Genomic DNA, 16,486 nt, shown 5'->3' on the forward strand with positions numbered 1-16,486 from the left:
TGGCAGTATTTCTGTTGAACTAGGCTTTTGTCCTGGGATTAAATCTTGAAGACTAGTGAATATTAGTGAATTCCCTCTGTCTTTTATACACAGATTTTTGCAACTACTTCAATAATTAAGTACACAAATGACCATAGCAATGGCTTGGTGCCATAACCTTACCTTATAGAAACCTGTTAAAACATGTATAACAGCAAATTACATTAAATGAATTTAAATTGATGCTAACATAACCTGCCCAGTCAAATGTTTATGACATTTACCATTTACCATAGTCAATGTCCCCTTGAACAAATTTCTATAATAACCTTACCTTAGATGCCTGTTAAAACATGTTCATATACAATAGCAAATTACATTATAATATCATAATGTTCATATAGGACAATGTGTTAAAATGAAACTGTAATATTTCATATAAAAATTATGTGTCATCGTTCTGTAGATGATTATAATAATTAAAATCATAGTTTTGAATATATTGGTTGGTAAATTCGTTCCTTTGACAGGGTGACGGCAGACCACGGACATCATTTTTAATTAGGTCATATGCAGTGTTGAAAGTAATTTGGTAATTTGCTTAACGTTTTTGCTAGTCTACCACATACATGGATCGAATCAAGTATGTAGTCAGCTAATCAGCGAAGTTTGTATGGCTTAAAACAAAGTCCAAGATGTTGGAATATACGCTTCAAGAACTTTTTGAATGCATTTGGTTTACAATGTACCGAAGCGGATGCATGTGTATTTGAGGCTGATAACAGCCAAATTATTCTTGCAATAGTAGTCAATTTTAGAATAGTAATTGTATATAGTTATTTATAACAGAATAATGTATATATCGTTGTAGTAGTCGTGTACAATGCGAACACGGACAAATGGCTGTCGCCGTTTCGCCGTCGCCACTTCGCCGTAAGACCATTTCGCCATTGCCATTTCGACGTAAGGCCACTTTGCCGTTAAAAAATACCTACCTAAATATTTAATAATAATAATTGATTTAAAAGGTATATTTTGATCATTATAAGTACCTATATACATAACATTAATTTGTTATGGCTATGGTAAAAATAGTTTATCATGTTCCCATATCCGGTTGACGCGGTCCCGCGTAATAGCTGTTTGAATTCAAATAGCCTCTTACGCGGAAAGCCGCGCAACACTTCTCAAACAAACCGCCAATTGACGACGGACGACGCCGGCGCGCGACACCCGCGCTGTGAACCGTCGGCCGGCCGTTGGGTGAACCGGATTGTAATGTCACTAGTTTACCATCGACGACCCGCACAAGACGGACACACACACGTCCCCGGCCAATCGTCTTTTTTTTCTTTTTTTTTGATTTTTCTCGTTTTTCTGGACTCGTTCTCGTACTCGTATAACCAGAATAACCCGAGGCCACAATCACATTGTTTTTTTTTGTTCACCAGCAATAAAGTCAACCCTCACAGTGCAAAAGTTGTGTTTTCTTTTTTTTTTTTTTGTCGTGTAAACCTTTTCACTTCAACATCACCTCACCCACGCGGCACCCAATAGGTCCGCATCACGGTGGCCTGCGTGTGCAGAGTTTGTGTGTATTCATAATCAAGTTTAGCGATAAATGAACATAGGTAGATAAGATAATAATTTAATAACAGGTATTTCTTAGCTCATATTAGGCGTGCATTATAGAATTTATGTTTGCTCGTCAGTACCAAAATGGCAGTTGTAGAAACTATTCGTCGGCGTGATGTTTTCGTAGATAATGGTTTTATGTTCATATTTGATGCGTTTAGTGCAGACAGGAAAAAAACGATTTTGGCGATGTAGAAAAAGAAACATGTAAATCCAGAATTCACACAAATGTAGATGTAGATGATTTGACTGTGTTAAAACGAATCAATGAGCACTCTCATGACTCAGATGCCGCGGCAGTTGAAGCAGAAGTTGCTGTGACTAAAATTAAAATTCTTTGATAATTCCAGAAGCTTATACAATTTATTCACCATCTAAAGGCGTGAATGAGACATTTTTACTCGATGACACTGGGCCAGGTCTAGATAGAATTTTAATTTTTGGTAGATTGAGCAGTTTAGATATTTTAGAAAGATCAAAAATATGGTTTTGTGACGGAACATTTAAGATTGCACCTCCTCTTTTTACGCAAGTTTACGTTATACTAGCCAAAGAAATTGGAGGTGTACATTCACTTATATATGCACTTTTACCAAATAAACAAGATTCTGAGCGAAGCGATGAATGTATTGATTTTACAATGATGTGTGTTATTTTTTTTTTGTGTCTGTCATCACCTTTTAGGACAGTAAAAGTGCTTGGATTTTCTTCAGCAGTAACTTTTCTGATAGGAAAGTGAATCTAGTTGGTATTTTGGGAGGTCAAAAGTCAAAATTTCTCAGTAGTTTTCAAAAGTGACATGAAAAACAAAAGAAAAATTAAGGAAAACGGGAATTTTTACGCAAAATTTGTTTTCGAGAAAATCGATTTTGGTTTTTGGCGCAACTGTAAAACAAATTACCGTAGGTACATGAAATGTTGACTGAATGTTTATATTAGCATTTTCTATACGCCATAACATTTTCCAAATATTTTGATTTATTTTGAGCTGTTTACGAACATTTTCGTTGAATTCAAATTTAACACCATCCATTACAGTGACCCACTTGTAACCTATTGTACAGCTGTACAGCAGAGCGACATCTACTTATACACCTTTTACATTTGATTACAATCTTGTTATAACAGTTTACAAATTTGTTACATATTTTATGACATTTCACAATTATTATAATGTCATTTACAATATTTTACTTACATTCTGTTTTTTTTTTTTAGTTAATATAATGTTACGTGCTGGTCCTTCAGGGATCCAGAATGATGATGATTTGAAATAAAATGGTAGTCAAATTAGAACAGAATAAATGTATAATATCGTCGTTTGTCGTACAGAATATGGCTGAGTGTGGAGTGAAGTAGCTCTTGTTGTTAACGGCTCTGGTCCAGGTACATCTGATTATGCTGTACTCCTGGCCCTCCTATATACGATGTCGGTTCCTTTGACATGGTCGGCGCGTGGACCCAGGTGTTCTTGAGGTGGATGTAGCCATTCATAAGTTGTAATTCTCGCAGATAATGAAACTGCCGCCTCGTAATGCCAATTTATTCTGTTGTGCCCGCTCAGTTTGATTAGTTGTAATGGTGCATTTAAGTGGTTTGCCGAAATGTTCCTTATATGGAATATTTCGCAACCACGAGATTACATCTATGAGACCATAACATCTCAAGGAGAAACGCCTTGAGTAACAATTATGTATTTACACGTGCATCGATTACCTACACATATTATATATTAATACGTTAAGCTATTCCTTTACAATAATAACAGAATAATTACAATAATAATTTTTTTTACTGTTTTTCAAAAAATGCATAAGTGGTTTTTATATAGTGCTTACAGACTTAAAAATATTTTCTCAGATTATATAAAATAAAAACATTAAAATTATATATTATATATTTTATACTAATGTATTTTGGTAAAAAATACAGATAATGAAGATTGGTATTCATATGATTATATTTGTGAGCAAATTCAATATTATCTATATTTTTCTGAGAAAATATTTTTAAGTCTGTAAGCACTATATAAAAACCACTTATGCATTTTTTGAAAAACAATAAAAAAAATATACTATGTTTTATGTTTCATAGAATGAACATTTCAACAAATCAGTTAATATGAGGCCGTCTTTTTCAAAAACAAAACCTGGTTCAAAACGTGCCATGGAATAACTAAGTGTGAAAAAAACCATAAAAAAGTGCAGATTAAAATGGTAATATAAATAATATTTTCATGATGATAGCATAAATAATTTAATTTTTTTATAGAATGCATCATACCGAGAAAATATTAGCCAACGCCTGAGATCAGAAGATTTTGATGTCGAGGTATTTAATTCGATGACATTTAGACAAAACGATGGGATTGCAACGATAAAGACGCCTTTTGAAGATAAGTCAAAGGAACTTTGGGTCATTTCACACTATAAGGTCGCTAACATCGAGAATGTACCAGTAAAGAACGGGTAAATAAATTGGTTTAAATTAAAAAACCTACTGTCAAATCTGTTTTTTTTTCAATATGATTATATTTACTTATTTTGTATTAAAAAAAAAAATAATTAATTGTTATAGTTGGAAGTTCAGTGAAAGCTACTGTAAGATTATACATGAGCGATGAATCAAAAGACCAAACGCTTCATACTGAATGAAGTCTTAATGAGACGATTCAAACCATATTTGACAAATTACTAACCGATCCAAAACGTCAAACTAATAAAAGCAAGACACCAGTTCGATTATTATATGGAAAAAATGAGTTTTATTTAATAAACAAAATATTATATATGTGTGTTTTTTTTATTAAAATCTCAAAGGTCTTGGAAAACATAAATATATGTTGAAATAAAATATTTTCTAATTGTTCGCGCCAAGCGGAGCGCTAATCTGCGCGACGGTGACATCTTTCCTCCTCGTCCGTCCATTTATTGTTTTTATAATTTATAAATTAGAAATTAGAAAGACACACTCACTCTATGTGATTTACATACTAATTAAAAATAAAAGATTAACTTTTTTTAAACTGAGTTACGTTAATATTTTTTCTATATTAACTGTTAACTTATCGAGTTAAATTTATAATTTGTTAACTGTTAACTTTTAACTTATCGATCTTGTGTCATCTTAACTTAACTTAACTTGAGTTAATTATTTTCATTAACTTGCCCACCTTTGATTATTGTATTTTTCATATTTATTGTCTTTGTGTTTATGGTATATCACCGAATCGCTTGTTGCGGCCAACGCCCTTGTTGTCAAATTATTCTCATTGTGTTGTTCGTTCGTATATACTCGCCTCCGCTAATGTAGCGTAAAACACGCATGATTGTCACTCATTGTTTTTTCGGTGTTTTTTTTAGTTGTTTGATACACACAACAACTTATTATTATATTATGATATGATTATTGTACAAATTATTATTTTGTGTTGTCAGTGCGACAATATCTGTCGCTGTTATTGTAACGGCATCATTTATATGCCTACTATTATTATTAAAATAAATATGTGGCGTTACCATTCCTAAACCGTGAGTCAATTTATTATATTATTATTATTCTGTGGGGTGAGTTGGACTAGTGGTGTGTACGTATACTGTACACAACAATATCACCATAGATAATATAAGAATGGATAGGACATGCCTATACCAGTTCCATATGGGGCCGTGTGCTTTTTTAAGGAAGAGAGAACGTAAAGAGAGAGAAAGACGATATGGGGCTTTTTAAGGTTATGTACAAAACAATTTTATTAAATAATAATAATAACATGATAGTCAGTTATATTTAGATATTTGTCAGTTTGTATTTTGATTGTTGTGCCACTTGTGCCTGGAAAATTACTCTAAACTTTGTTAAATATTTAAAATATTTATTATTATTTATCAATTATCATTTGAATATTTGCCCCATATAACCTTAAAAATAGTATCACTAAAGTTTCATGTGATAAGTTCTTATGTCCTATCCATTCTTATATTATCTATGAATATCACCCATTGCGACATCCACATCCGCGTAAGTACGCCGTACGCCAGCACCTCGGGTGTGTGAGAGGCCGCCAAGGTCGTCAAGTGAAACGGTACAGTCCACTTTGATTTGCTATCCGAGTGCTTATCATCTGAAAATCATCAGTTTTCTTAAGTTTAATGTTAAGGTGTAGCCAAATCATGTGAGCTCTGTGGTCGTTGCAGAACACCGATTCGACCACAGAGACACCCCCCCCCCCCCCCCCCCACAATAACTAAACTGTATCATCTCATTTTCCAAAAAATGTTCAGCTCCATTTCCTCCTAAAAATCAGTTGTCGTTGTGCGCATTATGTTGCCTACCCGTGATAATATAAAATTGGTCTGTCATTTAGATTTGTACGGCGCCAACAAAAACACAAAATTCTTTGTTTTCGAATAGACTTTCGAGTGGTCTTTTAGCTGTTACGTCCAAGTTCTTGGGCGTAAACACTAACAGAAACATTGTTATCAATTCTGTGCTATCAAATTTAATCTTATTACTATAATCATATTCACTGAGAACATGTGATAAGAATAAAACATAATATTGAAACTATACTATAAAACTCATCAAATCATTCTTCATGATTCAAGGTGATATGTAATTAAAAATAACAAGTTGATTATTGAATAAAAAAGTTTTATTAAGAAAAAAAAAAACAATAATTAAACATATTTATATATTTTATACTATCAGATCTTGTAAAATTATACTAGACATTGTGTTAAAATGGAATTATAGGATTTCATATAAAATTGATTTGTCATCGTTCTGTAGGTTATTATAATAATTAAAATCATAGTTTTGAATAAATTGGTTGGTAAACTCGTATATATTATTATTACAGTATTACGCATGGTGTGCTTGGTACAATATATTAATTACTATTAATAAGTGTCACAAGGAAAAGTTAGTTTCTAAAGTACTAAAAGAGCCATAGTGAATAATTAAGTGGAACCTTGTAAAAGACCATGACGTAATCTACTGTTTTCTAGTATATAAAAGACGCTTAGAGAGAGACAAGATACACTATTTCTGCGTGACGACTAGTTGACAGTATTCATGCTAGAGATATTTGTCTTAAATTGTAACATTACTCTGAGTGTTTAAAATATGTTGAATACTAACCTAACTTTAATAAATTCATAATAATAGTTAATTTAACTACATGTTAATTCATTGGTTTTGACCTTTGTCAACCGTGCTCCACAACTGGATCACAACACGAACATTTTGGTGCCAAAACCAGGGATCCTTCACATACATCGTATGAACACGACGAGGACTCCTGCCGAATTCAATCAAAGGAGGCTTGATCAACTTTCCAAGAAAGGATTCAACATCTTCCGTGGACCAGCGAGCTTTTAGAAGTGCCAACATCAATTCAATGAACAATTTAGTAATGTACAATAGTTGGTAAGCATAATTCTATGTGAGAAAGCCCTAAGAAACATCGTAATAGTTTAAACGTAACGTTAAACAATAGTTTTGAAATAGACCTTTCCGAAAGTCATATATTTAGTGTTCTATTAGGATCTCCAAGTAGCATGACGGGGGGTACTACTGTACTAGTAGCAGCGAGTCAAACGGTACTAGGGTCTACATATAACGGGTATGCTATGCCACCATTTTGCGACTCATTTATCAATGATAAAATGATAAAATAAAGGGGGAGAAATTCATATTCACATAACATTATTAGTCGCAAAATTGCGGCGTAGCATACCTGTATCTATAGTGCCCTAACGATACTAGTGGAACAAATTATACAGTCACTATAGATAAAACTGTAGAGCACGTAATACGATTGGTACCCGAGTTTAGTGGGGGTATAGATGAAAAATTATTATTTTTTTTATATTTTTTTATAATTTATATATACATATAACTGCAGTGACTAATCAGGATATTATGTTGAGGACAATCCTTAATCGAATAAAGGGCTTGGCTCACTAGGTAATAAAATACGAAAAAACAACTAGTTGGGAAATGTTAAAAATGTTTTTAAAAACTACATATGATAAACCCACTAATGCAGCGTATCTGTAAACAGAATTATTTAGCGCGATACAGCGATATAAAGAAACATTAATAGAATACTAATTTGGCGCAGGCTATATCAGAAGGTAGCACACAAGGTAAAAGTACAAGCGACGCACTAGCAGTTGTAACCATACAAAATCCAACCCACAATTTAATTCATCAACCATACAGTACCACCTCTAGCGGTCAAACAAGAACACACGTTTTAGAACAAAATCGTAACGCACAGGAAATGTGTACTGCCTATCTTGACACTAGAGCGCGCGTACCAACACCACTCTTTAAACGTGCAAAGAAGTACCATCATTATAAGACTTATAACCTGCCTAGGCACTTACTAAGTTTATAAGTGTGTTATAAACTTAGTAACCATACTATTCATAACCATAGGCGTGCGCAGAGTTTCAAGTCGGGGGCAGCGAATATTTTTGCCGGCCCATACATGGGTATTAAGTTAATATTTTTAAGCTCAAAATTAAAATTTAACCTTTGACCTTTAAATAAAACTATTTCAAACGATAATCATTGGTTAATCATAAATTGTTTTTGCTCAACACCGGTATACCATATCAAAATTAACAATACATCAAATATCAATAACACATTATTCTTTATTATTATAATACAAGCCGACGTTTAATTGGGAATGAGTGTTTAAATTCATCAATCACACTATTTACATCAACACTATTAGTTAGTTCTTGTTCAACAAATAAAAAAAGTAAAGCATTCAGTCTTTCTTGGCCGATAGTGTTCCTTAACTTGTTCTTGACAATAGTTAATTTAGCTCGTAACAGGAATGATTGTAAACATCTTAAGACAACCAAAAAAGTGCCAACTAGGCGAGTATGCATCAACAACAATCAACAGCAAATATGACAATGACAAATCGAATGTAATAAAGTATTAACTGTAATAGAATGAGGGAGTCAGGGACAGTGGTAAATTGATAATGAAATTATTAATAGTATCTGTGTACTGCATCGTTATGACGGAACACGGGAATCATGATTTTTAGTTTTCATTTTTCAATCAATTATACTATTGTCTATTACTATATAGATAACTTCTCATATTATGCATTTATGCACATGATAGTATTGTGGAGATATCGGCGCGGTTGGTGCCGGTTGACTCCAACAGATCACGTAATTGTGATGAATTTATTCAACGAGAATAAAAAGGCCGTTTGGTTGATAAGGTTTATTTATTACAAAAACATGTAGGAACGTAAATAGTACAGTTAAAGTATGATGGAACGTAAGTGTCCACCCGACGAGTTGGAAGCGTTGGTCACGAGGTTTTGGCATGTGTGTAAACTAGCGAGCGAGAGGTGCGTGGCGTACGTGTATATTGTTGCGAAGTAGCGGAAAAACCGGAGGTCGGTTCGGACGGCGGCTAGACCGTAGCCGCCGTGCGCAACCAACCGTCGGTTTGGTGGGGAGTGACCAACGCCTTACAGTGTCTACGTCGTCTGGGGAGAAATCATGTGACGGCTGCGCCGCCACATTACTCCCCCCCCCGGAGGAGAAAAACAAACTTGTTGGGTTTTTGACTTTGAAAACTGGCGATTGATGACATGGGCGGCATATGAGTGATCGGCCAATGGGTCGTCTCGCAGGACGAAGGCTGGCTTGAGCCGATCCACTGCTATCCAGGATGTCCTGTTGCTGAGTTGCAGCTTGAACAACTTGTCCCGGCGTTCGAGGACGGCAGTATGATACATCTGTAATAAATAATGGTCATAGAATACTGTAGAAGTCTGTTGTCGATGTGTTTTTTTGTCTTTTTGGATAACCAACTCATTTTTTATTGTCCATTACCGGTGTGTTGGCCCAGCTTGGACCAGTTCGGCCCATGCAATATTCAAACCGTCCAGGGGCAGCAAGAGCACACCTTGCTGCCCCTGTGCGCACGCCTATGTTCATAACCATAATATCACCCCACATTAATTTCTACTTCGGAATTCAACCCTTTAAAATCAACAATGAAGAACGCTGAAGCTGAACATAGAATGCAAGCTCGATTGTACATAAATACGAGCCGACAGAGAGCAATAGACATCATTACGACCAGTAATGTTACTCGTTTCTAAGTGGACTTCCCGACGGAATCCACGACCTGGTAATAGAATAGCTGTCACGTTCCGACCTAATGTGTCACTAATGCTTAGCGGTACGAAGCAATTCGCACTGTACTCGCTAGTGATACAGTTACTCGGAACTCTCCTGATAAAGGAGATCCACCGTGGTCACAGCATAGATAATATAAGAATGGATAGGACATAAGAACTTATCACATGAAACTTTAGTGATACTATTTTAAGGTTATATGGGGCAAATATTCATATGATAATTGATAAATAATAATTAATATTTTTAATATTTTAAATATTTAACAAGTTTAGACTAATTTTCCAGGCACAAGTGGTACAACAATCAAAATACAAACTGACAAATATCTAAATATAACTGACTATCATGTTATTCATTATTATTTAATAAAATAGTTTTGCACATAACCTTAAAAAGCCCCATATCGTCTTTCTCTCTTTCCCAAAAAAGCACACGGCCCCATATGGAACTGGTATAGGCATGTCCTATCCATTCTTATATTATCTATCGGTCACAGCCGCTAGTCAGTGATACGCTCCGTCACCGCAATACGTCAGCCGAAGTGTACTCGTTCCGTTGTCCAAGTATCATTGTCGTATAGTGAGCCGCAAAAAGCCGCCGTGTACGTCGATATTGTCCAAGTATCATTGTCGTATAGTGAGCCTCAGAAAGCTGCCGTATATGATGCCGATCTCGTCTCTGAGATATTCCGTCTAAACATATTACTACCGCCTAAACTCGTTTCGTCGTTCAACTAATCTCGTTGCTGCCCTGGTACGCCGAAACATAAGTCAAATCATCTACCAGTTTATACATCAACCTTTTCTGTTACGTCAATCATCATCCGGCTTGTCAGAGGAATCATCGTATCTGTCCGTCTACACCAGGGCTTAGTTGATCAATCACAATACTAACCCTAATATCTGCACCAATAGCAAGTAAATACTACTAAAACCGTGAGTCTTTATTACCACTTACTATTGTTCACCCCCCAACTTTTGTGATCCCAAATCTATCGCTGTACGATTCATTCACGAATCATAATTTATGTGCATATAAAAGAAAAGAATGTAACCGACATATTGTCAACTTGAATAATTATTTCATGTTTAAATAAAAATAATTAATTAACAATAATTGCAACCAGCATTGCGTTGATACACAGTACAAAATAATATAAGGGAACAGGCCTAGCTAGTATTTTTAAAAAGGATATCCGATAAAATTAAATTAATGGTAAAAAGTAAACATGCCTCAATCTTGGAACAGACCATTTAAAGAGCGATTATATAAGATAAAGGTAGTTAAAATATTAATATAGCCCCAAGTAAAGTAAAGCAAAATAATAATAATTTAAAAAATGAAGGGAAAATAAATATAAATAAACTTATCGCTGGACATACATGGTATGTGAACATTGCTCGAAAAAAGGGCATACCATAGATAAATGTTATAATTTATAAAAAGAAAAACGAAGGTAACATAATAAATAAGAAAGCTCCAATTCGGGAAACGGATATCGGCCACAGGAATAGAAAGTCCCTCTGCGATTAAGGATTTAAGGGAAATATATGACATAAAACAAATAAAGGTTGCAATGGAAAATCAGCACATTTAAAGTAGGTCAGTAAATTTTATAAATAAAACGTTGGAATTTTTAGTGGATACAGGTAGCAGCGTAAATATAATTCGTTTATCCGAATTAACATCGGATACGAAGTTAGTACCAGCTGAAACAATTTCTTTAAGAGGAATAAGTAATACGTTAGAAACCACCATAGGTATAGTGGAAATACCAATAGAAATAGCTATGGAAACATTTGAAAAAATAAAATTTTATATAGTCAAAAACGATATACCACTCATTAAAGCAGGTCCATTAGGTAAACCATTTTTCCAGTTACAAAACACTACGATGAATAGCGCGGATGTAGCGCGTACACGTTAACATAAGGAAATCATATACGAATACCTCCGCGGCCCTAATAGCAAATGTGATATATTAATATATATTTGATATTCAGTTTATATAATTTTTTGTACATTCATTAGGTAATATACATGAGTAGTATATATGTACCGTTCCTGGCGCAGTGCCTTTTATAACAGTAAAAGATCACATAATGTGTAAAAAGATCAGAAAATCGAAATGCAATATTCCCCAAAATATTTTTTCAAAAAACTTATGTCATTAATAATTTTAAAATCTTATTGCAATAATAATTAAAATATTTTTCACAAAATCTAAATGCAATATTTCTTAAAATATTTTTTAACAAAATCTAAATGCAATAATAATTAAAATATTTTTCAAAATACTTATGTTTTGTTATTATATTAAATGTAGTAATGGTGATTATAAACCACCTATAGAATATTCTGGTCCAAACGTAGCTCAAAAATTTTTTGAATATATGAAAAATGAAGAAATATTTATTTCTGAAATAAATGACAAAATAGTTCCTATGGATACATTGAATGCAGAACAATTAAATAATTATAACAAATCTGACAAATGTCATATATGTGAAAGATTTTTATCTGAATTACCTCCAATGTTAGAGAAAAAAATTAAAATAATTAATGACACTATTAAATATTATAAACAATTTAAAATTAAACCACAGAATGGTGTTGAAGATGTTAAAAAATTAAAATGTTATGAAGATAAGCTTGAAAAAGAATTAGAAAATAAAAATACAAATATGAGGAAAGTTCAGGATCATGACCATTTAACTGGAGAATATAGAGGAGTAGCGCATTCTATATGTAATCTTAATTATAAAAATCCACGTTTTATACCAATTGTTTTTCACAATCTTTCAGGTTATGATGCCCATCTATTTATAATAGAATTTGGAAACGATGATGAACAAATAAAATTAATCCCAAATAATGAGGAAAAATATATTTCTTTTTCAAAAATGATGCCAGTTACTAACTAGGAATGGTGAAGAAAAAGTATTATTTACAGAATTAAGATTTATAGATTCAATACAATTTTTACCTAGTTCTTTAGAGAAGTTAACAAATAATTTGAGAAATGATTCAAAATTAAATTTAAGAAATACATTTAAAGAACTTAGTAAATATTTTCCTGATGAACATTTAGATTTAGTTACTATAAAGTTAGCTTATCCATATGAGTATATGGATTGTGAAGAAAAATTTAATGAAACATGTTTACCTCCTATGGTTAGGTTAGGTGAAGAACATAATAATATTATATCATGAATATTATACCCATTATCCATTGTTTATTTTTATTTTAAATACAATTAATAGGCAGAACAACAACATAGTTTATAACTATCAGGTAAGAAATATTTCATTTTAATAACTTGTAGACGGTGTTATAGTAGTTAGTAGTTGATTTGAATATTATTGTTATATTTTGGCAATGTCATTAGTTATTTTAAAAGGTATATACGACACCAGTGCCGTAGCCAGAATATTTTTTTTTTTTTTGGGGGGGGCACTTAATTTTATTCTCAATCTAGCCTACTAGACAATAGTTTTTTTAATACACATCTACTTTTTTTATGACTACTATTATATTAACAAACTATGGTTCCATTGATTCCCATACATTTAACATAACAATGGATAAATAATATTGTAATTGTAAAATGTTTATCATATATTAATGCATTAGTTAATATAACTATATAAGTATATTAATAACATTATATCAATTGTATGTTTTGTAAACACAACATTTTGTTTTTTGTGGAAATATTATTACTATTTACTAACAAGAATACAAGTTCATAACTTTTAACTTTTATCAAACATTTTATATAAAACTAGTCTTAGTTGACCATTCACAAAGGGGATAGTTAAAAATAAAGGAGATTGTGACGAACCTGAACAAAAATGTTAAATGATTAAAAACGCAACAAAATATTTCTTTATTTTATAATATAACAAATAGGTTAAAAAAATGTAAATATTAAAAATAACAAATTATTCTTTGATATTATAATAAAGTAGTAACAATGACCAACTAATAAAATAAAATAACAACTTAGTTTTAAAATAAATTATTTACAGACATTTTGAACTTTATCATTATTTGCACCATATTTTGTTTGCTATAAAGTAAGTACAATAAGTACATATTTGGGAAATTGAAATCTAAATTATATTCTTGGTATGTTGATAGATTTCATAAACTATTAATTATTATTAATTATATTACAATTGCATACCATTACCTCAAAAACGTTAGTATTTTGTACAATATTTGGTTTTTTTGCAAAATAGTTTAACAAATTGTTCGAGCCGTTCGAGGTCCTTTTCATTATGATTTGATGAGTACTGCCTACTTTACTAATTTAACGTCTCTAATGTATATTTCAATATTCAATATAATAATGAATGAATTAACATAAAAATATTATAAACAAAAATCAAAACATATGAAATAACATTAAGCATTTGAATTCTTTTTGATTTAAGATATAATATCTTCACTAATTAATTGACTTAATTATTAGTCCGTGATTATATCATTAACTATTATTGTAACTGTGATTAGTGTGATTAGATATTAGATAATATTGTTTTACAATAGGGTTAAAGATATACATTATACATAATAATCAAACTATAACCGTGTTCACAATAAAAATGGAATTCACTGGTATTTCTTATCTAAAGACCGTCACGACATATTTTATCGTATGGTTGGTATTTATCACCACGATCACGGATAAATCTTTAATCAGTTTAATCGTGCTTATCACTATTAATTGACATTTTTGAAAACGAAATACAAATTACAAATAATTTATCGTTATTTTGGATTTACTTTGAATTATATAAATATGTATATTAATAATATAATTTATAAAAATAGTGGCTCTGAACAAGATAATAGAATACTACGGGGGGGTCAATCAAATTTTGGAATTATAGCTAGCACGCGACCATCTATTGAAGTTGAATTGCATTTTGACACAGTACCATTAATTACTAAAAAATATTTATAAACAAATTAAAGTACATGAAAATTCTAAAACATACGATGAAGCTGTTTACGCTTATATGCAAGCAAAAAAAGTTAAAGACGTTTCGTCTCTTATTGATATAAATCAACGAAATTGTCGAGTAATTCAAGTTCAAGAACAGACTTTTCCTGTCAAGAATAATTGAAGGCCGAAAATCCAAAATGTGGTATTGCCAAAAATTTGAAAATCGAGATAAACATCGATTCTTATGTAAGAGAACACGAGGAATTCAAATCCGGTGAAAAAATCGTCATTCAATTCAAAACGTGTTATTGCCTCTATTTGATGGTCATGAAGTTAGCCCCCCCACTTTGGCGGATTCACTTCAAACCAGCGGCAATATTTAGCAAATTAATTGCAAATAATTGCAAATTGGTTTTTAGGATTTGCAAATTTAGTGCACGCTCGCAAACTAAAAAAATGATTTGGGGGGGCTAACTTCATGCAGCCCCCCCACTTTGTCCGATCCGTTCCAAACCAACGCCAATATTTAGCAAATTAATTGCAAATAATTGCAAATTGGTTTTTAGAATTTGCAAATCAAAATTGGAATTTTGGCGAATTTTTTTGCAAATTTTGTCAGCCCCCCCCACTTCGTCCGATCCGTTCCAAACCAACACCAATATTTAGCAAATTAATTGCAAATAATTGCAAATTGGTTTTTAGAATTTGCAAATCAAAATTGGAATTTTGGCGAATTTTTTTGCAAATTTTGTCAGCCCCCCCACTTCGTCCGATCCGTTCCAAACCAACGCTAATATTTAGCAAATGAATTGCAAATAATTGCAAATTGGTTTTTAGAATTTGCAAATCAAAATTGGAATTTAAGTGAATTTTTTAAAAAATCGATAAAAGTCGCATTTTTTTATAAAGTACGAATTTTTTATCAAAAATCGATTTTTTTTTTTATTAATTTTCCTTGAAATACAGATTTTTATTGATTTTTATCCAACAGATACATTTTTTCAGACTAGATTTTTTAAATTATGAATTTTCCATCAAACAGATTTGTATTCAATTTATATTTTTTACAAAAACCTAAATTGAATTAAATTCTAAATAAAATCTGTTAGATAAAAAAGCAATAAAAAAAACTAATAAAAAATGTAAAATCAATAAAAAAAACCATTTTTGATAAAAAAAAGGCATTTTAACTTGGGTTTTGGTCACCCCAGGCAAGATGTTTGTTCATATTGTTCTGAAATCTCAGTAAAAATAAAAACCGAAAACGATAATGAAAAAAAGAGGAACTAAGTACCGAGTTAAAGTCTCATCAACTTTTTTCCAAAATGTTTTCCAGGACTATGTTACATGTTAAGCCAGGTTCAGTAAATGTGTCCTTTGACATGATGCAGAATCAGGCAATTCCAAAATTATCTGTAACAGATACATTTTATAGTAGACCCTTTACAACCTGACATTTGTAATTAATTTTTCAATCTCTGAACTAAGTCCAGAAAATTGTCACCTTTATACTTGGTTAGAGAGTGAAAGTGTTCGTGGACCAAACGAAGTGTACTCTATACTTCTCTACTTCTTAGAAATACTTGAAGCTCGCGTTAGGAAAGATCCAACCAATTCAATATCTGTATTGAATTTATTTTCAGACTCATGTTCGGCACAGAACAAAAATTAATTTATTGTTGCAACATTATTATTAGGGGTGGGTCGATACTAGAACCGATACTAGAT

At 32.0% G+C, this 16,486-nt stretch overlaps 1 pseudogene; it reads left to right on the top strand.

Moving 5' to 3' along the window:
- LOC132946090 (uncharacterized) overlaps window positions 1-14,939 on the top strand; it is a 150,451-nt pseudogene extending 135,512 nt beyond the window's left edge.
- The last annotated feature ends 1,547 nt before the right edge of the window (window positions 14,940-16,486 follow it).

Source organism: Metopolophium dirhodum, chromosome 1 (genome assembly GCF_019925205.1).
Source record: "Metopolophium dirhodum isolate CAU chromosome 1, ASM1992520v1, whole genome shotgun sequence".
In the NCBI taxonomy this organism is placed as follows: domain Eukaryota; kingdom Metazoa; phylum Arthropoda; class Insecta; order Hemiptera; family Aphididae; genus Metopolophium; species Metopolophium dirhodum.